General features: G+C 40.2%; 1 protein-coding gene across 1 annotated transcript in view; it reads right to left on the bottom strand.

Annotated features, from left to right (window-relative positions):
* Positions 1–24,692, bottom strand: part of LOC149539979 (Cyclophilin-like peptidyl-prolyl cis-trans isomerase family protein) — a 291,729-nt gene that overhangs the window by 105,279 nt on the left and 161,758 nt on the right. The gene's annotated exons all lie outside the window — the stretch shown is intronic.

Genomic DNA, 24,692 nt, shown 5'->3' on the forward strand with positions numbered 1-24,692 from the left:
AACGATGATACAACTCAATTAATCTTACCTTCTACTTGAACATACATCATAAAAGTAAAAATACCTGTTTTCTGACAAATGTTTGAATGCATAACTTATCTTTCTCCAGTGTACGTCCGACGTTTTGTGGAGAGGAGAAACATTGTCAGGGGCTTAACCACCCAACCTCAAACCATAACTTATCCCCACACAATCTTTAACAAGAAAGGTGTACCCTACTTAGAATAGACATGGAACACCTTGTCATTCATTGAGCATCCTGGTATCTAATCACACCACTCGACTTGACAGCAGGAGAATACAATAAACATAATCAAGCATGAGCTATTAAATGATTCCTTTTTAAAATAATAAACATTGTTATGTCACATCTGATTCTGTTTCATGTTATTGCAGATTCCTTTTTCTAACCTCTTCACCCTTTTCCTTGGCTATACAGTTGGGTGAGTCCTAGGTGTTTGAATCTTAGAGCAACTGGCTCTTTCTGTTGATCCTTAACTAATAAAAGAATATTATATGTTTCCAGCTTATCACAAACTGTAACTTGAAAAAATATGTTCTTAAAAACTAGCAAAAATATCATTGATTCTGATTTCCAAATTGAATATTTAAATCATGATTCTATTGCATATTAAATAACTCTTTCTCAAGAGGTTCAATCTGATGATTATAACTACAGCTTAGCTATTATGGAAAGCAGAAACCAGTAGCAATTGATAAGAAATATACAACAATGCTTGGAACATGATTGATTATATACTTCCAACATTTCACAATCTGTGATTTGAGAGATTATATTCTTTAGGACTTGCAGAAATAAAAGTCATTCGCTTCTGATTTCCAATGGCAAAAATAATTCATGATTCCATATCTTGGACACTTTGCTATGATTTATAGTAACAACTTCCTAAGGTTTTTAAAGTATGAATGAGTATAACCTGCAGTTTACTACTATGGAAATCGAAATGCATTAATAGTTGTTAAAGAAATTATAGCAATATTTGGAAAATGATCAACCACATGACCTGGTATAAATTCTGGAAATGTCTGAGCCTGGCTTGACACTTGTTTATTTGTTCTTCTTCAATTGATTTCGAAGTATCTAAAGGCGACCTCAACTTCACCAAGGTGGAAATATGCGACAGCCTGTACAAGAATGGCAACGTTTATATTCTACAAAGATCTAAGTTTGCAAAGGTTCAAATGGGTGTAAAGCAGGAACTATGAGCAGAGGAAAGGCAGAATAGTGGAGAAGTTGGGAATGGAAAAAGGGAGCCGATCTTGAATGAGGTAGTCGGGTGCTTGAAAAAGATGTCCGCCTTCCTCTCTCGACTTCAGCCAGGAAGATTAATATAAGGCAGATTTTAACAAGAATGGCACTGCTAAAATAATGCACAGGTTTCAAATGGTAATTGCCAAGTATCGGGTTGTAGATGATAGTTGGCATTGAGCAAGGAAAAACGGGAATAATAAAAGGAAGTCGGATATGTGATTTTTTTTGTATATCCTAACTCTCCCGACCTTATGAAATATATAAAAGAGTAAAAGACCCTTTGGCTTCCAAGAAGTCATAACATAAAAGAATGTCTTTGCTCTTACACATCAAATAAGTGTGCCAAGTGATAGTCGGTTTCAAACAAGAAAAAGAAAAAAAAGAATGGAAGAACATTTGAAGGTTATAATTCGAAAAATATTATGGTTTATATCTATCTATGCCCATGTAGTTATATTGGTGAGGTGGCGTCATTTATTATAAAGAAAATAATATTATGGTGTCACTTTATTAGGTATATATTATAATAATATGGTGAAAGATCATTCAAAATCCTTTGAGGTACGTATTATATTTTAATTAAATTGTTTTATGTTTTAAATTGTTTGTTTAATAGCTCATGCGGTTCCATCGATTGTATCTTGAGTTCAAGTCGCTACGCCCTCAACTATGGTGATTCTCGATTCATACCCATTTGTCCAGTGATGGTGATGCTCCTATACCCAATTCTTTTCTGACAATGCTTCCACCCCTTCGTCATGATTCCTACAAGGAAATTCTCCGCAATTAAATCATATTATCATAACAAATTATTTAATCATAAATAATCATAACAGCTAACCACCTTTTCAATTCATGAATTCGTGATAAATTCTTCACATGAAATTATAACAACTAACCATCTTACCATTTCGCAGGATTATTACAAATTTAACTGTCAACTGACTTCATGTGAACCTCAACGGCTATATGAACATTCAAAATTAGATCAAAAATTAAGATGTAACAGATACCCCATTCCAAGGATAAATGAGTTGCTGGAGGAATCGCATGGCGCAGTCTATTTTTCAAAAATAGATCTCCATTCTAGATACCATCAAATCCGCATGAGGGAGGAAGATGTGGAAAAGACGGCCTTTCGTTGTCACTACGGGCATTATGAGTTACTGGTCATGCTGTTTGGATTAACAAATGCACCTCCTCCATTCCAATCGTACATGAATCGCATCTTCAACAAACAATTACATAAGTACGTATTGGTATTTTTTGATGATCTTCATATTTATAGTAGGACATGGGAGGAGCACCTAAAGCATTTGGATGAAGTCATTAGGATCATGAAGGAGCAATCTTTGTTCGCCAAGCAATCCAAGTGTGAATTCGGTATGACAAAAATATTGTACTTGGGGCATGTTGTCGGTAAATATGGAGTTCAAGTTCATCAGGAGAAGATTCAGGCTATCCTTGATTGGCCTCGCCCAAAATCACTCATGGATTTGCGAGGGTTTTTCAGACTGTGCAGTTATTACTAGAGGTTCGTTAAAGGACTCTTTTGGCTCAATGCACCACTAACGGATCTAACAAGGAAGGGGTCTTCCCAATGGAATGAAAAGGCACAACTCACTTTTGATAAGCTAAAAGAGGCAATGAGCACTTGTCCCATACTTGTATTACCTAATTTCACTTGACTGTTCATTTTGGAGTGCGACGCATTCGGAGAAGGCATGATGCAAGATAGACACCAAATAGCTTATGACAGCCGGAAGCTTACACAAATAGAATGCTTATATTCCATCTACGACAAAGAGATGTTGGCCATCGTACATGCACTAACCTAGTTTCGATAGTATCTGATGGGTTTCAAGTTTGTCATTCATACGGATCATAATAGTTTGAGATATTTTATGGAGCAATGGAACTTGAACGAGAGGCAACAAAAATGCGTAAGCAAGGTTTAGGCTTTTGATTTTCACATTGAATATGTGAAAAAAAAGAACAATGTGGTTGCAAACGCCTTGTCCAGGAAACCCACCATCTGCTCACTAAACTAGATTTTAGCTGACTGGAAGGCACATTTGTTGGTAGAATATTCCAAAAACACATTTGCTTGTGAGCTAATGGATGGAAACACCCAAGGTGATCGGTATAAAGTGGTGGATGACATCATTTACTATAATAATTGAATATTTTTAGTGTCGAAATCCAAATTGAAGCATAAAATTTTGAAAGAGGTACATGCCTCACCCTTGGTAGGACACTCGAGCTTCCTCAAAACTTACAGAAGTCTCAAGGAGAGGATTTCATGGAAAGGACTTAAAGGAGACATATTGCAGTCAACAGAACAAATCCGAACATACTCTACCTGTCAGGTTACTGCAACCTTTGCCAATTCCAGAACATAAGTGGGAAAGTATCTCGACGGATTTCATAACTGGACTTATCTTCGTGGTGGTTGACATATTGACCAAGTACGCACATTTGTTCGCCATCCCCTTAGATTTTCAAGTTGCACAAGTTGTCGATCTATGTTTTAGAGGAGTCTTTCGTTTGCACGAGTTACCCCGAAACATTGTCAATGATCGGGATGGGCAATTCATCAGTGTTTTTTGGACATAATTGTTTTGGTGTGCAGGGTTAGAATTGTCACCAAGTACTAGTTACCACCCTCAAACAGACAGACAAACAGAGATTGTGAACAAGTGGCTCGAAGGTTACCTTTGAAACTACATTTCGACACAACAATTGGCGTGGGTCGAATGGATACACCTAGGGGAATATTGTTACAGTACCACATACCACATGTCCATCAAAATGGAAACATTCAAAGCTCTATATGGGTATGAAGCCCGTTCCTTCATTGACACAATTCTGGGTGACAGTTGCACGCCTAGGGTAAGGGACTAGCTTCAGGAGGGATAGGACATCCTCAAATGCTTAAAGGAACGAGCACTAAATCAACAGAAGATGAATGCCAACAGACATAGAATGGAGAGGAGTTTCAAAGTAGGAGAGCTAGTTTATCTCAAACTCTAACCATATCAACAATCCTCATTAAAGGAGACGGGAAAACAAAAATTGAAGCCACAATTTTATGACCCCTATCGTGTAGTTCGTTGCATTAGTGAAGTCGCCTACGAGTTGGAACTTCTAGAGGGGAGCCGTATTAATAATGTCTTTCATGTTTCATGCCTGAAGGTCGTAGGGCAAAACGTCACAGTAGCCACAAACTTTCCGTTGCTCAATGAAGAAGGAAAGCTCATCTTGGAACTAGCCGAGATCATTGAAGTATGTGAGAAGACCTTGCGGAACCACACGAAGGAATATTTGATGCATTGGAAACACTTTCCATTGGACGACGTGACTTGGGAGGGCGAACACATTCTTCAGCACCCGACATTGCATTTTCTTGAGGACAAGCAAAATTTAGGACGAGAGGACTGTAATGTTCCGTTCTAAAATAAATCATTAATTAAACTATTGGACCAATTGATTTAATATATCACAAACCCATTTTCGTTTTGATTCCATAGTTTGTGTCATCATCGACTATCTTTGTACACCCTCGAAAAGTTTTCCCCGACAGGTATTTAAGCACGACTTGTAGGTAGTCATTAGGTATGTGATTTCATTATATTTCTTTATACTATGAATTCCCATGGGATTCTTTGTTGTTCGCCATTTCGAAAGTGAAAGATCTTCCCTATCTGGCTTACCCTCGCCCTATTCCTTTGTTGCATGAAATACTTCGCTCGGATCTAGCAAATCGGAGCACCATCTTTTGGCAAATATTAATTGAAGGATATTCTTGTTCAAATCTCCCTTATTGTTTGGTATTGTTGAATGAATTCACGATTGATAGTTTTGGCGCATGATTGAAATTGTCTTCCATCCATACCCCATCTGTCATACCATGTCATACCCAAAACGATATCCAAGTCGCCCATATTGACCACATGGTAATCTGCCTTGAACTCATAATTGTTCAGACGTAAAGGCATGTCTCTAACCATTCTATTACACTTAAGAGTGTATCCATCAGCAACCTGTACCCGGAGACCCTCAAACTCCTCTGTCTTAATACCACGGCGCTCAACCGGACGTACATCAATGAAGTTGTGCGTAGCACCTATATCTACCAATGTGATCACCTTCTGTCCTGCTAGAACACCACGTAACCTAAAGGATGCTTCCTGTTGAATACTAGACAAACGCCCCTACTGTAAATGTAACTCAGGTTCCTCTTTTTGCTCTGAATTTCCTGTTTCTTCTTCAAGCTCTGTATCACTGTGATCATCCTCATTGGTTGTACTGTCAGAATCTGATCCTTCGTAATATGCCTACATAACTCTATTGGCCTTTCCCTTAGGTCTCAAAGGACAATCATGGTCCCTGTCATATGGGCCTTTGCAATAGAAGCATAGTTTCTTCCTGCGCAAGTCATTTAATGCCTCTGCATCCAGGGGTGTGGTGGATTTTCCTTTGGTATCAATGCTCTTCCCTTTATTCCTATCAAACTTCTTATTCTCTCTGAAAGAAGTAGTACTCTTGGAAGTGAACCTGCTAGAAGGTGCTGTAAGCTCCATGCTCCGTGCTTTCCTCATAGCCTCTTGAAGTGTTGGTGGGTCAAATGCCTTACTCCACCCCTTGAGGGGTTCAGACAATCCTTCTGTGAATAAGATAACCAACCGTCTCTCAGACACATCCTGTACCATAACTGACAACCTCTGAAATTCACTAATATAAACCTCCAAATTGCCTGACTGTCTCAACTGTGCGAGGTCACGAAAATAGATCTCTGGATCCTTCCTATCAAAATGCTCAACCAATCTATCCACAAAGTCCTGGTAAGATGTCACCTGATTGTGCTGCAAAGTAATCATCCCATGTGACCACCAATCATGAGCTACTCCCTCCAAATGCAAGGTGGCATATCGGATGGCATCTATCTCCGACATAGGCCTCAATGCTAGGAATGTATCCAACTTATGAATCCATGCCTGTGCTGTCATCTGTCCACTACCATCAAAAGATGGTAAAGTGAGTTTGCCAGCAGCTCGCTACAACTCGCTATCATGACCTCCTCTAGGCCTCCTTTTCTGACGGCTACTCCTCATATGCTCTGTCCTCTGGTTCAGATAGCGATCAAAGTTCAGTAGCTCACGCACATGGGGTGGTAATGCCTGCCATTCTGCAGTAGCAGCTCTAAGATCATCCTGAAAATCATCCAGCAAGTCATCTTTTCCTATCTCCTGAGCCTCCTCTCTTAGGAAGGTGGGACGAGTAGGCCTATTTGTTGTCCATGATCTGCGCCTAGGAGCACCCTGTGAGCCTGCCACACTTCTATTATCATGATCAGGTGTACCTCTACCATGTTCCTGAATCCTGGGCTGAAAAACTCTCTCCATTATGGTAGTCAATGCTTGTAGTGACTGGGCTATTTCTTGTTGTCCGGTAGTCATGATTCTGTAAAACCCTCTCGTCTCATCGTCATCAACTCTAGGAAATCTAGGTGGACTCTGTGACTGTCTCTCACCCATATCTCTAAATTTCTATTCGCCCTTAAGTGTTGCTGTCCTGCGAATATAATATTTGGAATAAGGTTGCATAAGATGTTCTACCCAACAGGATGGCAAGAACACTGCTCTGATACTACTGAGATGACCCTAACTACAAAAGTCACTAAAGAACCAATGCTTAAACTGAGACAATTCGTAAAACACCTGTTTTGTAATCTGAAACTGTACTATAAAGATAATGCTCTTAAAATTTGCTAAACTATTAAATGGAAAAGATGTCTCAATCAATTCACTGAATGTGTTGGCAATAACAATTGTAATGGTAATACCAACAGTATTCAGCTAAATTTACTCAGTTCTGTTACCGATCTTACAATATTTGTAACAATTGCATAACAATGTCTGAATGTACTTAGTTTTCAAATAATAGAAACAACATCAAGAACCTGAAATTTCTTGCTTCCATGGATTCTGCCTAATTGTAATGCTGCTAATGGATGCGATTCTGCTCTTCACAATTTGGAGATTCATTCCAAACTGCTACACAGGACTTTACTTCAGTTAGAATGACGACTGTCCTGAATTCACCACCGTATTGCAGTTAGAACCCACGAATCTGGGTCGACCTGATCACCACTATTTTTTTGTGCGATTTATCCATTATATTTCATAATCTTTCTAATGGGCGCCCAGACTGGAAACTATATTGTTACTGCTGCTGAATTCGAATGTATGTAGTTGCTGACAGATTTACCAATACTGAAGCGGGTGGCCGAACTATGAAGATGCAGTATGCAGCCCGTGTAAAAAAAAACCTGACTGGAAGCACTTGCGGTTAGTGCGTCTCTACCCCGCTATCTACCCTTGGTTATCTGCCGAAATGGTTCCCAGACTAAGTCGAAAAAAGAATCCTGAAGTAGCTACCGGCTCATTCAAGTAAATCGCTCAATCTTGTGTGGCAGATCATCCAAGCCTTGTCCCGAATTTCGCCAGATCTTCAATAATTTGGTGGCTAGCAATTAACTCGTCTCAGACAATCAAAAATGCAAGAGTTCCCAACTTGGCCTTAGGCCACAGATTTCCGTCCTGATGGAATGACTGTAATGTCACCCCAAGTTTTGCAATAATTCTGGTGATATTCCACACCCTCAAAATTGCTTATCAATGGGAGTCTTCATTCCCAAAGATAATTTGAGAATTTGCAGACCAAATGACTACAAATTGCTCCAACTGAAATAGAAGTCGAATCCACAAAATCGCTTGTCCAAATGGGTGCCTCCTGTCCTCTATTTATTCACTTTTTGAGAAGTCACTGGAAGCTTCTAGAAGCGTCTTTTATAATATCTTATTATAATGCACTTTATTATAAAATAATTAAATAAATAACTTTATAAAATTAAAAGTGCAATCTCAATTTAACATTAGAACATGTAGGCCCCACTTATTGGATGTAGGATTAATTATATTCTCCGAGAGCAAAAATGCAATCATCTGGCAACGGGATGACTCTCTCTCCAAAACCATTTGCCTACGAGAGTCGATGATAGGCAAATCTACTATAGGAATTCTGTTGCTAGAAAGAGGACATGACAGTCTGCCCTTCCTGAAATTGCTTGTCCTCAAGCAATCTCAAAGCTGGATGCTGCAAAATTTTTTCATTTTCCCAAGTGACATCTTCAACTGGTAGATCTCTCCATTTAACCAAATATTCTTTGATTACCCTTCTGCAGAGCTACTTTTCCCTGCTTTCCAAAATGAATTCCGGCACTAATACCAATTTCCCTTCGTCATCCAAGGGAGGTAATACCGTAGAAGGTACCACATACTGTCCCAACGCTTTCTTGAGGCGTGACACATGGAACACATTGTACACTTTGCTATCTGCTGGAAGCTCAAGCTCATAAGTGAATACCCCTATTCGCCTGGTGATCCTGAAAGGCCCATAATACCTAGGCTTAAGCTTTTCTGACCCACTTTTTTTGAGAGTCGATTGCCGAAATGGCTGAAGCATGAGGTAAACCATGTCACTAACCTCAAAGCTTCTCTCAATCCTTTTTTGATCTGCATACTGCTTATACTGATTTTGTGCCCGAGCTATGTTATCCCGAAGAGCATTAATAATGTCCTTACTCTCTTGAATCAAACCCTCGGCTCGTGGAACCCGAACATCACCCATCAACAAGTCAATAAAGCTCGGTGCATCATACCCATATAACGCTCGGAAAGGTGTCATCTGAATAGACATGTGAAAGTTGGTATTGTAACAATATTCACACAAATAAATCCATCTCACCCATGCCTTCTGCTGATTAGCCACGTAATTTCTCAAGTAGCCTTCTACCCACTTGTTCACTATTTCCGTCTGTCCATCAGTCTGCGGGTGATAACTAGTACTGGGTGTCAGCTCAGTGCCACATAATCGGAAAACCTCCTGCCAAAAATGACTCATGAATCTACTATCTCTGTCGCTCACAATACTTCGAGGTATCCCATGTAATCTGAAAATCTCTCTAAACAATACCTCAGCTACCTGTACTATTGTGTGAGTAGTAGTGATGGGAAAAAAGTGTGCATACTTCGTCAGTCTATCCACCACCACATAAATGAAATCCCGTCCCTGAGCCTTGGGCAACCCTGTAATAAAATCCATAGCTATGCATTCCCACTTTCGATCCAGAATGGGAAGTGGCTGTAGGAGTCCTGCTGGAAAGGTGTGCTCTTGTTTATTCTTCTGACAAACAGGACACTCACGAACATACTGCAACACATCTGTCTTGAGTCCTTTCCATGTAAACCGTTCTCGCACCTGTCTATATGTTTTAAAGTAGCCGGGATGACCAGCTATGGGTGAATCATGAAGAGCTCTCAAAATAGCCCGCTTCATCTTGGATCCTGGGACTAATAATATCCTGTTCTTGAATCATGAAGAGCTCTCAAAATAGCCCGCTTCATCTTGGATCGTGGGACTAATAATATCCTGTTCTTGTAAATAATCAATTCTTCCACAAGTGTATACCTGGTATCAACAATTGTCCCGTCAATTATCCCAGATGCCCAAGAATCTCTCGCATACTCTGCAACAATCAAATGCTTCCAATCCTCAGAGATCTCAATCATCGCACTAAGATGTGGCCTGCGTGACAAGGCTTCTGCTACCACATTCTGAGTCCCCCTGACGTATGATATATCAAAGTCGTATGCCTGCAGCTTACTCACCCATTTCTGCTGTCTATCATTGAGATCTCTCTGTCCAAGGAAATGTCTCAAACTGTTGTGGTCAGTTTTTATACAAAACTTACCACCTACTAGATACTGCCTGAATTTAGCTAATGCGTGCATGATAGCTAACATTTCCTTATCGTAAATGCTGAATGATCTCTCTGGCCCACGGAGTTTCCTGCTCTCATATGCAATAGGGTGTTTGTCCTGCATCAAAACAACCCCAATACCATCTCCTGAAGCGTCACACTGGAGTTCAAATGGTTTCGAGAAATCGAGCAATACTAATACCAGACATGAAGTCATGATCTCCTTAAATCTGTCAAAACAAGCCTGTTCTTTTGAGTTCCAAACAAAGGCTCCCTTTTTTAGCAAATCTGTCATAGGGGCCACATGTCGTGAATATCTGCAAACAAATCTGCGATAGAAGCCACATAAACCAAGGAATCCTCTCAGCTGGGTCAAGTTCTCAGGAATAGGCCACTCCACTATAGCACGGATCTTATCAGGACCCATTCGTACTCCCTCTTTACTGATAATATGGCCTAAGTATAATAACTCAGTCATACCCAAATCACATTTGGACTCTTTGGCATACAAGGACTCTGCCTGCAAGGTATTCAATACTGTCTCTAAATGCTCCATATGCTCATGCCATGTCTGACTGTATACCAAGATATCATCAAAGAAAACCAATACAAACTTCCTCAGCTGATGATGGAAGACCTTATTCATGGTGGACTAGAAAGTAGTTGGTGCATTGGTCAAACCGAATGGCATAACTACGAACTCAAAGTGCCCACAGTGACATCTGAATGCAGTCTTTTCTATGTCCTGTTCTCTGACTCTAATCTGGTGGTAGCCGGATCTCAAATCAATCTTACTAAAGTAGCATGCCCCATGTAGTTCATCTATCAGCTCATCAATCCACGGAATAGGATATCTATTCTTAATGGTTTTCTTATTCAGCACCCTGTAATCTATGCACATCTGTAGTGAACCATCTTTCTTTTTAACCAAAACTACTGAAGAAGCAAAAGGAGACTTACTCGGTCTAATTTGTCCCATAGCAAGAAGTTCCTTGATGGTCTTTTCTATTTCATCTTTAAGCCTTTTTGGATGCCTGTATGGAGTAATCATAACTGGTTTAGCACCCTCTTCTAATTCGATGATGTGCTCAATCCCTCTATCAGGTGGTGTACCAGGTGGAATATCGCTGAATACCTTACTGTACTTCTTCCTCAATATCTGGATGTCTGGATGATATTCTGTCTTTTGTTTTCCTCCTTTGTGGGCATGAGAGTACACTTTAAAGGTATAATAAATATATTATTGCAGAACTATATATCTTGACAAGAAGGATTAATATTCCATCTATAATTGATCAAGATCATCTCCAACACTTTAAAGGTATTATATCAGTTTGATTTAGTAGCAGAATTTGCAGAAACTTTATAGACTATTTAAATAACTTCAACAAACTAAAAGCAACTAAAATTAAAAAGTATATGTAATAAGCTAAATTTCTAATGACAATCCCCACCCCCAATCCGAGGCCTTTAACTTTCTAACGAGTTTAGAACCTTTCATTATAAGCTACATTTTTCTATCTTAATGCATCATATAGAGAAAGTTCTCCAATTTTCAATAGGGAGATATCCCTCCAAGGTCGCGAACCCCCAATACATTCAAGACACCACATGGAGCATAGAGATATGTCCCCATAGAAAATGCAATAATTGCAAGAATTTAGTTTCAATTTTGAATTTTAGCCCAATTTGAAAAATGTCATATATTTTAGCAATGATTTCTTTAGATCCCATAAGAAGCACAAACTCTTTCTTAAACTTCCTTTTCTAGTTCTCCAAAAAATATCTTCTTGTTAGCAATATCTCTATAAAGTGTAAACTAATCAATATCCACCCCTAAAGTGGGGCTAGGAATGGATCCCACAATGGCATCAACGCTTTGCCCATTGGCCATTCCAAAAGTTAAATATATTTTGCAATGACACACTAGATTCAAACTTTTATCTTTGAAATTTTTTGATCTGGATATTACTTTGCTCTCTCAACATTATCAAACACATCTAAATCCTCAAACCTTACTATGGTCTCAACAAACCATGCACCATTGCAGCCACCTTCAAGCTTCCTCTGCTCCAATATTACTTGTCTTAGTGTCTTTGGCTCAATTTCTTCTTATGGTAATTCTTTGATGCCTCAAATATTGTTTTTGTATGCTTCTTTGTCTTCTTCCACAAAAAATTCTTCAAACTCCATCAATAAGTAGAGAACTTCCTTGGTTGGAGGTGGCTCTTTGTCAAAGTTACGAGAATCGGAATCGGATCGGAATTGGCAAGGCCGAATCGAGTCGTGAATCGGCCATGAATCAGCAAATTTGAAAAAACCCTTTAAATTTAGAGATTTTAACAATTTAAAACTTATTTCATGCACCCTTTATTGAATATAACTTAAACACACTATAACATCATCAAATAGAAGTTAAAACTTAACATAGACAAACATGGAACATAAAACCCATCATATACGTAACTATGTTATGTAAAATGTAAATTGTACGCTAGTTGAAGTAAATAGAAATCAAATGATCATAATGATTCAAATCATAGAATGTATGTAAGATGAAGATCCATAAGACATCAAATCATAGATGTATGTAAGAATCTTAGATGAAGATCCATGAAAGTTTGAAACGTATGTCTATTAGTGATTCAGTATCAATATCTATAAACAAAATAAATAAAAAAGAGGCTCCAGCTCGAGCCTTATCATCATCCTCAAGCTCGTCCCCAGCCTCAGCCTCTGCCTCTGAGTATCCAGTCTACTACTAGAAGGGCGTCTAAGGTAGGTCCTAGAGGACCACCGAGCATGTAAGATGGGCTCATGAACAACATTGTTAGGGCTTGTGTCTGTGCGTGCACATGTGCGTCTACCAGTGCCTGAACATGCTCTAGCTGCCTCTTTTGCCATGGCCACAACCTCAGCCTCTATATCCACTTGGTCAACCCATGCATGGTCTTCCTCAGTGAAGACTGGATCCACAACCTCTATGAGCCACTCTGATTCTGGATCAATCTCCTCCAGAATGATTGGAGAGGAGTTAGCGCCCAAAATCTGTCTGATCCTAAGACGAAGGTTGTAATGAACAAAGACAAGATCATTCATCCTCTGCACAGTCAACCTATTTCTCCTCTTCGATTGGATGTGCTTGAATATGGACCAACTGCGCTCACATCCAGAAGCGTTGCTTAGCTGACTCAGAATACAGATGGCAATTTTTTGAAGTTTTGGCGTTGTGGCCCCAAACATTTGCCACCATCTATCTAAAATAACGGAAAACAAAAACAATTAGTCTCATTTACAACTCTAAAATTACATAATCAACAATTAAAATTTAAAATGCACAACTTATAACTATAAGTCATAAACTTTAAGTTTAGATTCATGAACATTGAATATATTATTTAATTTTTACCTGGCTATATTGTTGCCCGAGCATCTATAGCCATCCTGCCAGAGAAAAGTGGTCCTTCTTTATTATTGAACTTGTCGAACTCAATGATTGCAGCTGCACTATCCTCATCACTACTCAACCTCTGGATCACTGTATATAAGCTGGTGAGAACCTCCTCATCTGCCTTGAAGTCAAGATGGAAACGAAATGCTGGATTCAAAAAGTAAGTTGCTACATGGATGGGTCGGTAGAGCTGATTTTGCCATCTCCTATCAATGATATCCCAAATAGGGGCATACTTCTCCTGCACTCCTGCATACTGGGCTCTAATGGCCTCCTTGGCCCTATCCATGCCCTCATATATGTAGCCTATAGAGGACTTCTCCCCAACAATAGTTCGTAGGAGAGATACAAGGGGTTCAATGACCTACATATAGAGTAAAACAAAAATTTGAGTCAAAACTTAGATATAAAACAATATAACTTAAAGTAAAACTAATTCATTAAACAATTAAATATTAAATATTAAATACTAAATAGTGAACTGTAAAATACTAAATGTTAAATTGCAATAAATTTACCTTAAGGATTTCTCTAGCAAGTTTCCAAAAACCATCATCAAATATGCAATCCACTGTTGTCGCAAAAATCTATATTATAGCAGACGGGTAGAATAGTATCCGAATGGGCACGTGATGGTTGAGTCGCCCCTTCTAAAAGGTATATGTACATTGTCTGGAATGGACTTTGGATCATCATTGGAATGAATCATATCGAATATTGTAGTATCTTCTATATACATGTGAATAATAAAAGGAATACTTTTGTGTTACATGTTCTTGTCTATTATCTGTATGCGTTAATAAACCGTTTACCCTGTACTGTAAACATTTGGTGACATTGCCTATACGGACTGGGTGCTATGAATGCCAAACACATTGAATAAAGATAGAAATAAGAATCCAAAAGATGACAGCATAAGAGTGGCACGGGAAGTATTAAACCGCACATAGCAAAGTGACTAGAGGCATCGACTCCAACAACTCGCCAAAGGGTACAGCAGTGGTGGCATAGGAGGTGACCACGATACCACGGGAGCATTGACAAACGGAGTGCAGTCGCCAATTTGATCAAGGGAAAGGTTGATAGAAGAAGCACGAGAAAGGCAAAGGCTGATCGAAGGAACAAAGGAAGAATTGGCAAACTGGTATATGCCCAAGGGGAATCCAGAGGGAAGGGAAAGGACCAACGCAGCCCAGAGTGTCGAAGGAACTCGAGAGTCGGATGAACTCTTTGTCCCTGATACACCTGACGAGCAAATATAGTTTGGTTGAAACAACCAAGTCCTTGAGGAAGCCTTCATGTCACTTGAGAACGTAGGTGTCTGTAACGCAAGTGTTCAAAGCGGTACGGAAGTACAGAACAACACAGGTACAAACAACAACGCACAACAAAAGAAAGAAATGGTACCGATGGCCGGTCCAAAGGAAAAGTTACCAAAGTTCGATGGGGATGGCATGGTTGACCCGATCAAACACTGCAAAACTTGCAAAACAATTTGGACAACAAATGGAGAAAACAATCACGACGAATGGGCAAGGCAATTTCCAGCCACCTTACGAGGTGTAGCAATAGATTGGTTTTTTGACACCGATCTGGCAAAGCTAATGACATGGAAAAACATAAATAAGGAATTTATTAGAGAGTTTCAACTGCTACGAAACGACAATGAGATAGTAGCAGAAATCTACACTACAAAACAAGGGAAAAATGAAACTGTCCGTGTATATGCTAGAAAGTTAAAAGAATTAGTAAATAAAATGGAGAGTAAGCCAACAGACAGGCTGAAAAAGAGATGGTTCATAAAAGGATTACAACCGGAGTTAAAAAGGGAAAATGAAGATTGTACCACCATCGTCGTACACTGAAGCATACAATCGAGCGATGGACTTAGAAAGTGAACTAAAAACAAAGAAGAAGAAAAAGATCTTTCGACTTGAATGAATCCTCTTCTAAAGATAGCAGTGGTGATGAAAAAGGCAGTAAGAAGGTCTATGCTCTTCAGAATGACATGATCAGGATGATGAAAGAATTTAAGAATATGCAAAAGGGGAATAGCCAAACTAAAGAAAACGAGCTATGGTGCACAGAATTCAAGATGAAAGGTCACACTAAGGGATCCTGTCCAAAGAATCAGTTTTGTGACATTTGCCAAATTGTGGGACATTCCACAAAGGAATGCCCATTCAATATGAAAACAAGAGGGCATCAACAAGTGCTCCTGACATAGGAAGCATCCACGTTGAGAGGAAACGGAAACACAAACAATGACGGTGCCACCTCAAGTGGGTACAAAAATAACAGAAAGGGGCAAAACAACACTAACAACAATAATAACAATAATAACGGAGGCCGTAGTCAGATTCAGTATGATGCGAATGGCCAACCGATGGTTCAGTGTCGAGCATGCAACTTATGGGGCGACTTTGCACGGAATTGTACAATGGCGAACCTACCGAAGTTGCTATGCAAGTCGTGTGGTCCTGGAGACCATGAAGATGCCAAGTGCCCGAAATCAAGAGTGAATTTGATCAGCATAGAAGCAGAAACGAATGAAGAGGAAGTCCTAGCAATCATGCGTAAATAGGCAAAGTTGTACACAGACCCAACGGAAGAAAAGAAGAGATTGGAAGAAGCATGGGCAAAAATTGAGAAAGGGATGCAGTCAGAAAAATCACAAATGGAGGAGGGAGACACTGCGGGTACCTCAATGAGGAACTGCGCGGAACAGAACATCATAAGGCGGATATTACAAACTGAAGTGCTAGTAAAATTAAATGATCTGATCCTCACAATGCCCCAACTATGAACGACACTCACAAACATGGCTCTTGCTGCTAAACTACCAGAAGAAACCAAGAAGGAGAAGAAAAGCGGAACAACTGCAATAGACCCAATGTTGTTAGCCCTCACATCAAGAAGGCATCCGGTGGTTGTAGAAATGGATACATTAGGAACGATCCTCTCAGACACAATTGTGGATGGATGTTCAAGGGTAAATGTCCTACTAGAAGATACCTAGAAGAAGTTGGGACAGCCGCGTTGTGGCCACCCACGTTTCAATTGCTAACTACAAACCAACATGGCATTAAGCCTCTTGGGATCCTGATGGCACAACCAATGACTATTGGAACACAGTCATTCCTGCTCGACTTTGTAGTCATACCACTAAAAAGAAGGGGATATGACGCCATTTTGGGACGAGGATGGCTCGTGCATGCAAAGGTTAAAAACGACTGGAAGAAGAATACACTATCAATGGAGAGCAGAGGACGGAGATTTATTATTGATTTACACACACAAATGGTGGGAGAAGAAGCCGGATCATCTGATTCAGAAGGAGACGACGAAGATAAGAAGCAAATGGAACCGGATGAAGAAGAAGTCCTACGGTTGGAAAGTGGATCGAAAGACGACAATCTGGATTCGGTAAACGGCCTATTCCACCGGCAGATGGAGGATTATGAGCTCTTTTCGAGCTGTAATATGTTAAGGGTCAATGAAGGTGAGAAAGGAGAGGAAAATGAATGTCCGAAGGAATACAGAGAAGTGAAAGAAGGCAAGGCTGTTACGGCTGAAGCTAAAGAAAAGAACATACCGTATGGCCAGTACAAGAGGAGGAACATACTATATGAACCAAGAAAAATGAAAGATTCCACCATACGGTACATGGTGAACAGACCGCGCAGAAAGAAAATGTTACACCGCACCACGGCTATAGTAGAAAGGTGTCGACAAGGAAAACACATCATACGGTCTGCATAGGAAACAAAGAGGAAGGGCTTAGTAAAAACTGCAGCTGTACGGAGTAAAGGTTCTAGAATCAAGAATACAATTATTGACAGCAAGGAGTGGCAGCCGACGGAATTCATGGTATGGGTCATAGAGGTGACACAAAACAGGCGCAAAGCGTTGCATGATAAACACTTAAAATTAAATAAATTCCAACCAGATCAGTTAGTGTCGAAATAAAACGAGTGGAACGAAATCAAACCTAGAAAGTTCCAAGTCAAATGGGTCGGACCTTACAAGATACGAGAAGTGGGCGACAATGGAGCAATAATGCTATGGACACTCAATGGGAAGGAAGTAGCCGATGCAATCGCTGGGTCGAAGCTAGAAGTCTATCATGAAAGAAATAATGCACCTCCGTGGACGAACAATTCAGAATAAATAATGAATATTAATGTATATATATAAATAGGTGTAAACAAAGAATTAAAATTCTCATAGTTGGCAGAAGTAGGAATACACAACGAATGCACATAAAGCAACAGAAAAGCATAGTACAGTCATTGACAGTATAACAATAGTCACCGTACGACCTAAAACAAACCGAGGAGAGAGAGACAAAGTACTATTATAGCTATACAACCACCACAGATAGAAGAAACAGTGTTGTACGGTCGTACGGGCATGCATCCTATAAAAACCACAGTATGATGGGTAATTGCAAGCACAAAGTATTTTTTAAAATAGTACCATATGAAAACCACCATGCATCGTACAACATCCATAGGAGAAGTCACCGTCGAAGAACAATGGATGTCGTACGGCTGTACAAAAAACGACTATAAGGGGTGAGCCATCATCTTAACATTGCATCGAGAGAGCCAAGAAAAATAGTGTATGGCATTTGGAAAGCATAAATCCACCGTACGGATAGGAAAGGTTGTAATACGGAAAGAGAAGATTGGAGTAGGCGAAAAGAACCACTGTACGACCAGTAGAGGCAAAACGTGCGGATACAGGGATATGGGAACTCAGCAAATGTTGCAATAAACCATATGGCAAGCAAGAAGACAGAGACCGTACAGACACAAATGCACTGTCTGTGAAGGAGAAAGCACCGTATGGCCTTCTGTACGACAGAGGATAAACTGGACCATAGGGACTACATGAGAAACATTAGTGACCGTATGACATTGGAGAGCATGTTATAATAAAAGACCATATGGCATTGTAGACCACGTGGAGAAGAGAGGAACTCTGTACGGTGTATGTAATGGCCCTCCTCAAATCTGCTCTCAAAAAAATGCTGATGAAACCTCAATGAATTTCATCAAACAATTCACATGCAAGGGACGCATCACTGATATAGTTTTTCAGCTGGCTTTAAATGACTCTTTTTCAATTTGCATCAATGAGAATCTTGTGCTAGAAGACTCCAAATGGACTACACAATGGCCTAACATGAGTGTGCTACTAATTTTGACAATATTCAGTGCATATTTTTATAAACAATTGGTATGCAAACTAATTAGCTGATAAATAATGATATTGAATTGCTTAAATAACACCAGCAACTATTATCTTCTTAATTTGCAATGAAATTTCTAATACAATGCTCATGAAATATGGCCAAGACTTTTGGCATTTACAAGGATTACAAAATGATAATGCTGGTATAATGGACACTTACAGCTGAAACTTATAACACCCTAAAAAGCAAAACTAACAAAAGAACCTGGTTGTAGATGGCTGTAATAATTTCCTTCAATGCTGCCCCTTCTGCTTTGCTTTTTCGACTGCTTTTTCGGGTCCGCTTTTTGAACTGCTTTTACGGATTGCTTTTTCAGCTTGCTTTTTCGGTTCTGCTTTTTCGTGCTGCTTTTTCGTATCTGCTTTCTCGGACTGCTACCATGTTGAATCTCAAGACCATATCTTTCAATGGCGTCAAGATTTTCAGCTTTAAGGGATTTCGTCTTTCAAACTATTGAGACATAATCTCCAGAAAATTTCCCAATTTCTTTGATATTTCCAAGCCTGCTTAAAAAGAAACTCTTCCATTTCTTTTATAGTGTTCTCACAAGAGCTCCATCCTTCGTTTTCTCAATGTGGGATAAAACATAACTCCCTTTATGTAACTTATGTCTCCAATGTGTTATAAAATAAAAGGGACTCTTTTAATTTAAATATTTCCCACAAACTATAGTCTATGCATTAATAAAGTTAAATATTTAAATTTAACTTTATAAAATAGCTTTATCAATGCATAATAAATCTTATCAATGATAAACAAATCTTCTTGTCGATTTTAAACAATTACCATCGACATACCATTGCCACTGGATGTCTGCCCATGTCCAAGATGACTTACTATAAATAGTATGCCCAAAGTTGCCTCAAAACCCCTCAGAAAGACCTGCAACTAAAACTATCTAGGCCAAATGGCCTCTAAGCCCCTTTAATGTCTTGGTTAACCTACGGGACCATGGGGAAATAGGCTAACGACAACATCATGCTATGAATGCTAAAAAGGGGACATTACAATCCGCCCTTCCCAAAATTGCTTGTCCTCAAGCAATTTCAACTCTGGATGCTGTAATATCTGCTCATTTTCCCAAGTAGCATCCTCCACTGGTAGATTCCTCCACTTGACCAAGTACTCCTTCATGATCCGCCTGCGAAGCACCCTCTCCCTGGAGTCAAGTATAGCCTCAGGAACCAAGATAAGCTTTCCCTCATCATCAAGAGGTGGCAATATTACTGAAGGCACCACATTGTGGCCCAATGCCTTGTTAAGGCGTGACACATGGAACACATTATGCACTTTACTGTCTGCAGGCAACTCCAACTCATAAGCTACTTCACCCACTCTCGTGATTACTTTCAACGGTCCATAGTAGCGTGGTTTCAATTTCTCTGCTCCACTCTTCTTGAGAGAGGACTGTCTATACGGCTGTAACATGAGGTACACCATATCTACTACCTCGAAAGACCTCTCAACCCTGTGTTGATCAGCATATTGCTTCTGCTGATTTTGTGCCTTTTGCAAATTTTCCTTCAAGGATCGCATAATGTCCTGACACTCCTGCAAAATATCCTTGGCCTTAGGCACCGTACTGTCCCCAAATAACAAATCCAAAAAATTAGGAGCATCATACCCGTACAGTGCCATGAAAGGGGACATTTGAATAGACATATGGAAAGAGGTATTATAGCAGTACTCCCCTAGATGTAGCCCCTTCACCCAAGCCCTCTACTGCCCTGCAATGTAGTTTCGGAGATATCCCTCAACCCACTTGTTCACTATCTCTGTTTGCCCATCGGTTTGGGGGTGGTAACTGGTACTCGGAGTCAGCTCTGTTCCACATAACTTGAACAATTCTTGCCAAAAGTAGCTCATAAATCTGCTGTCTCCGTCACTGACTATGCTTCGTGGTATCCCATGTAGTCTGAATACCTCTCGAAAAAATAGTTCTGTTGTTTGTGCTGCTAAATACGTAGACGAAATTGCAAAGAAATGTGCAAATTTCATCAATCTGTCTACCACAAAAAAAATACAATCCCGAACACGTGCTTTGGGGAGGCCTGTGATGAAATCCATGGAAATGCTATCCCACTTCTTCTCTGGTATGGGTAGGGGCTGTAGTACACCACCTGGAAAGGAATGTTCCTGTTTGTTCTGCTGACATACTTGGCACTCCCTAACAAACTAAAGCACCTCTGTTTTGAGTCCTTTCCAAGTGAAGCACTCTCTCACCTGCCGATATGTCTTAAAGAATCAAGGATGTCCTGCCAATGGTGAATCATGAAATGCCCTCAAAATCTTCTGCTTCATAGGAGACCCGAGTACTAAATAAATCCTTTCCTTGTAGATGATCAGATCATTTACAATAGTGTATCGACTATCCTGAATAGTTCCTCCAATAACACTAGATGCCCAACTATCGTTGGCATACTCTGCCAAGATCAACTCTCTCCAATCATCCATGGCTATCCCAACAGCAAACAAATGAGGCCTTCTGGATAAAGCATCTGCGACAATATTTTTCTTCCCTTTGACATAGACTATGTCAAAATCATAAGCCTGTAACTTACTCACCCATTTCTGTTGCCTGTCATTAAGATCCTTCTGTCCAAGGAAATGTTTCAAGCTGTTATGATCTGTTTTTACTGTGAATCGGCTCCCTGCTAAGTATTGCCTGAACTTAGCTAGCGCATGCATGATTGCTAGCATTTCTTTTTCATAGATGCTGTAAGTTCTCTCAACACCTCGTAATTTCCTACTCTCATATGCGATGGGATGTTTGTTCTGCATGAGGGCAGCTCCTACGCCCTCCCCTGAGGCATCACACTGTAGCTCAAAAGGTCTGGTGAAATCTGGAATTGCTAAAACAGGACACGTACTCATCAACTCCTTGAACCTGTCAAAACAATCCTGAGCCTTCTCTGACCATTTGAAATTGTCTCTCCGCGTCAAATCTGTAAGTGGTGCTACTATCTCTGAAAATCCCTTCACAAATCTGCGGTAGAACCCACAAAGCCCAAGAAATCCCTTGAGTTGCGAAGTGTTCCTCGACGGTGGCCAATCCAAAATGGCCCTGATCTTGTCTAAGTCAACCCAAACACTTCCTGCACTAATAATATGCCCTATAATCAATGCACATCCTCATTGTACCATCCTTCTTCTTTACCAATACTACTGAAGAAGCGAAAGGACTCTTGCTTGGTCGTATGTGCCCCATGTCAATCAACTCCTTGATTGCCTTTTCTATTTCATCCTTATATCTCTTTGGATGGCGGTAGGGTGTGATGATGACTGGCTTAGCCCCTTCCTCTAACTCAATAACATGCTCAATTCCCCTATCTGGGGGTCTCCCTAGAGGTATCTCACCAAACACCTTAGTATGTTTGTTATTATTCTTTGTACATCAGGTGGATACTCCTGTTTATGCTGCTCTGTCACCTCAGGCATTACTCTAAACTCTGTTGTCCACTGCACCTGGTCGTGTCTGAAGAAACTTTGCATCCGCTTGAGTGACACCACTCGAAGTCTCCCATCTAACAAACCTTTGAGCACTATCTTCTTACCATTTGCCTCAAACCTCATTTCCATTCTTTGGAGGTTAAATGTAAACTCTTCCAAAGATTTCATCCAATTCATCCCAAACACCATATCCTGATCACCAATGTTGACAACAAAGAAATCTCCCACCATGTCATAATCTCCCAAACGAAGCTGCAAGTTAGAGATTTTCTTGGTACAGTCAATTTTGAAGCCGTCGGCAACCATCACCTTAAATCCCTTATGCTCTTTTGTATGTAGCCCTCTGCGTGACACAAACTTTTCGTCAATGAAGTTGTGTTGCCCCCGTATCAATGTGTGCCACAAATTCTTGTCCATCCAAAGTTCCCCTAACTTTGAAAGTGACGGCCTCCTGTATACTGGACAACTAAGCTATCATGCTATCACTGTGTGCTTCCTCATGTGAAGAATTATCATCTCATACCACCATCTCCCAAATCACATCTCACTGTGTAAACTCTTCCAAAGATTTCATCCCATTCATCCCAAACACCATATCCTGATCACCAATGTTGACAACAAAGAAATCTCCCACCATGTCATAATCTCCCAAACGAAGCTGCAAGTTAGAGATTTTCTTGGTACAGTCAATTTTGAAGCCGTCGGCAACCATCACCTTAAATCCCTTATGCTCTTTTGTATGTAGCCCTCTGCGTGACACAAACTTTTCGTCAATGAAGTTGTGTTGCCCCCGTATCAATGAGTGCCACAAATTCTTGTCCATCCAAAGTTCCCCTAACTTTGAAAGTGACGGCCTCCTGTATACTGGACAACTAAGCTATCATGCTATCACTGTGTGCTTCCTCATGTGAAGAATTATCATCTCCATCTTATTCTGATGACTGCTCTGAATCTCCATCCACTGACTCTTCGGCTGAAAAGTACTCCATCTGCTTAGCTTTTGCTTTCAATGGACACTTATGTGACAAATCCCAAGGCTCCCTGCAATGAAAACAAAGGTTCTTCTTCCTAAGATCATTAAGTGTCTCATTGTCCAACCTCTTGCTTTCCTCCTTAGGTGGCTGAGCCTCTCTATGAAAAGGTTTACTATCCTTATCTTTCCTCTAAGGGAAACTCTTTGCCTGGAATTTATTTCTAGAAGTTGAAGAGGAATCCATGTCACGAGCTTTCTTAATGGCTTCCTACAAAGTGGGAGGGTTGAGAGCTTTAATCCACCCTCTCAACGGATCAGCTAACCCATCCATAAATAGAACCAGTATCCTCCGTTCGGATACATCTGTTACTAACACTGCAATTTTCTGAAATTCTGAAATGTATGTTTCCAATGATCCCCATTGTTTAAGCTGAGCTAACTCCTTGAAATGGAGTTCTGGATCCTTCCTATCATAACGTTCAATCAGTCTCTCCGTAAACTCCACATATGAGGTAATGTGTGCATGACCCATAGTGACCATACCATGATGCCACCACTCGTGTGCTAACCCATCCAGATGAATTGCTGCATACTTAATAGCTTCTTCCTCAGGCATAGGGTTCAATTGAAAGTATGTGTCAAGCTTTTGAACCCAAGCTCTTGTTGTAGACTTCCCCGAGCCATCATAATATGGTAACTAAAGTTTCCCTACTTTCTTCCGTAGCTCATAGCTCTGGTTCCTGTCATGTCCACGTGGCATATGTTTCATCCGCACATCCATATACTCCCTAAAGGTAATTGCAGCAGTAAAATCTAGACCTCCGGCTTCCCAATCTCTCCTCAACTAGTCTTGTATATCAGTGATCTGGGGCTCTCGTACGGGCTGCTCTGGAGCTCTAGGAGGAAATGTGGGAATCATGGGCATCGAACTCACTGTCCTAGCTTGCTGGGGTGCATGACCAAAATTGTTCCCGACTTGTTCACCTCCATTATGTGTCCCATCCTGATTATTCCCATTCTGATTGTTACCATTCTGATTATTACCATTCTAATTATTTCCTCCACCTATGTTAGCGTTCAAACCCATTTGAAGAGCCATCATCTACATCATAAGCTCCATTCTCTGATTTTGTTCCTGTGCCCTCTGTTCTGCTAATCGCTGTCCCTGTGCCAAGGTCTCTAATAACTGTAAGAATCTTTTCTCTCTAGGATCCCGAGCATTCCTGTCTCCCATATTGCCAATAACCTGTTCACCTGTATCAATATGATCCTCTAGATTTCCCTATTCCTCTTGTCCTATGTTTAGACGAGCCCTAGTTCTTCTTAAATTATAGTGATGAGTTAAAGGTTGAACACTCCAATCTGTCATATCACCACCTGTTCATTGTGTTTGTACCCACTAGGATGGCAGGATAAACAAGCTCTGATACTACTGTAATGGCCCTCCTCAAATCTGCTCTC

This window comes from Cupressus sempervirens, chromosome 9 (genome assembly GCF_028749045.1).
Source record: "Cupressus sempervirens isolate cs-2001-9-10 chromosome 9, ASM2874904v1, whole genome shotgun sequence".
Lineage (NCBI taxonomy): Eukaryota > Viridiplantae > Streptophyta > Pinopsida > Cupressales > Cupressaceae > Cupressus > Cupressus sempervirens.